Below are 2,128 nucleotides of genomic sequence, written 5' to 3'. Positions count from 1 at the left end.
TGCCCCACAAACTTTTACCTCAAGGGTAATGTCAACAATAATGGTTCATGCTCCCCTACATCCAATTAGATATATATATATATATATGTATATATATATATCATGTTCTTTCCAACATGCTAAGCTTGCCAAAGGATAAAGTGAAAAAGGAAAGGTGAAGATCACCGTGACTCTTGCATAAGGTGGAAGATAATAATAAAGGATAGGCCCTTCGTAGAGGGAAGCAGAGGTTGCCATGCGCTTTTATGGTTGGATGCAAAATCTCAATGCGAAAGAACGTCACTTTATATTGCCCCTTGTGATGTGAACCTTTATTATGCAGTCCGTCGCTTTTATTACTTCCACATCACAAGATCGTATAAAGCTTATTTCTCCCACACCAATCAATCATACATATTTAGAGCAATTTTTATTGCTTTGCACCGATGACAACTTACTTGAAGGATCTTACTCAATCCATAGGTAGATATGGTGGACTCTCATGGCAAAACTGGTTTAAGGGTATTTGGAAGCACAAGTAGTATCTCTCTACTTGGTGCTGAGAATTTGGCTAGCATGAGGGGGAAAGGCAAGCTCAACAAGTTAGAGGATCCATGACAACATACTTTATCTCAGATATAAGAAAGACATAACTCATTACGTTGTCTTCCTTGTCCAACATCAACTCTTTAGCATGTCATATTTTAATGAGTGCTCCATCATAAAAGATGTCAATGATAATATATCTATATGTGAAAACCTCTCTTTCCTTATTACTTCCTATTAATTGCAACAATGACCAAAGCTATGTCTGCCAACTCCCAACAACTTTTAATCATCATACTCTTTCTATGTGAAGTCATTACTCTCAATAAGATCAATATGAACTTGTTGTTTCTTTTTATTCTTTTTCTCTTTTCTTTTATTCACCCAAGATCATGGCAAAATAATCAGGCCCTTGACTCAACACTAATCTTTATTATATATAGCTCACGGACTCGATTACAAGAGAGATCATAAAGCAAAACTCAAAACTAGATCATGCCATAAACTTTATTCTACTAGATCAAGATACTACTAATAGGATCGAACTAAGAAAAAGTAAAGATAGGAGATGTGATTGTGATACGATACCGGGGCACCTCCCCCAATCTTGGAAGTTGCCAAGGGGAGTGCCCATACCCATGTGATTATATCTCCTTGGTTGGTGAAGAAGGTGGTGGTGATGGATAATCACACATCGAGCGTAACAGGTCCTCCAGCTTGCGGATAATGCCCTTGAGTGCGACAATATGCTCCTTCAACAAAATATTTTCTTGTGTGAGATACTTATTCTGTATACGAGCTAACTCAATCATCTTGAAAGCTTCTATCTCAGTTGGGGTAAGAAGGTTATGATCAAGTTGAAGGATGTCTTTTGCTGCCGGAGCTTGATCCTCCGTGGCCTTCTTGATCCTTTCATCCTTGTTGACCTTCGTGGGTTCTTCCCCCTTCAGATCTATCCTCATTAGCCAAGCATCATTGTCACCATTGTTGGAGGAGGGGGACGACATGATGCCTAGCCTTGAAAACCCTGACAGAAAACAGCTCGAAACAAGAACAGAGGAGATTTGCGTGATACGGGGGTCAAAGCCTTCGGGAGAATATATAATGAATTTTTACCGACCAAAATACGCATCGTACAAGAAAACGGAGTCCGAAAGGCACACGAGGTGCTCACGAGGTAGGGAGGCGCGCCCAGAGGGGAGGGCGTGCCCACCACCCTCGTGGGGCCCTCGTGTCCTTCCCGGACGGCTACTTATTTTTCTATTTTTCTAAATATTCCAAAACGGAGAAATATTGCCTTAGAAATTGTTTTGGAGTTGGTTTACTTACCGTAACACATACCTATTCCCTTTCGGAGTCTCAAACATTCTGGAAAGTGTCCCTTATGTATTCCTCCGGGGTTACGGTTTCAATAATATTGGTTTCAACATTTATGGGATTACCTGAGATATAATGTTTGATTCTTTGACCGTTTACCACCTTCAGATTTGTGCCTTCGAAGTTGTTGATTTTATTGCACCGGAATGATAGACCTCCTCGATAACATAGGGGCCTTCCCATTTAGAGAGAAGTTTTCCCTGCAAAAAATCTTAAACGAGAGTTG

The sequence above is a fragment of the Triticum urartu genome, chromosome 6, assembly GCF_003073215.2.
Source record: "Triticum urartu cultivar G1812 chromosome 6, Tu2.1, whole genome shotgun sequence".
In the NCBI taxonomy this organism is placed as follows: domain Eukaryota; kingdom Viridiplantae; phylum Streptophyta; class Magnoliopsida; order Poales; family Poaceae; genus Triticum; species Triticum urartu.
Note: the sequence above shows the minus strand (reverse complement) of the source record.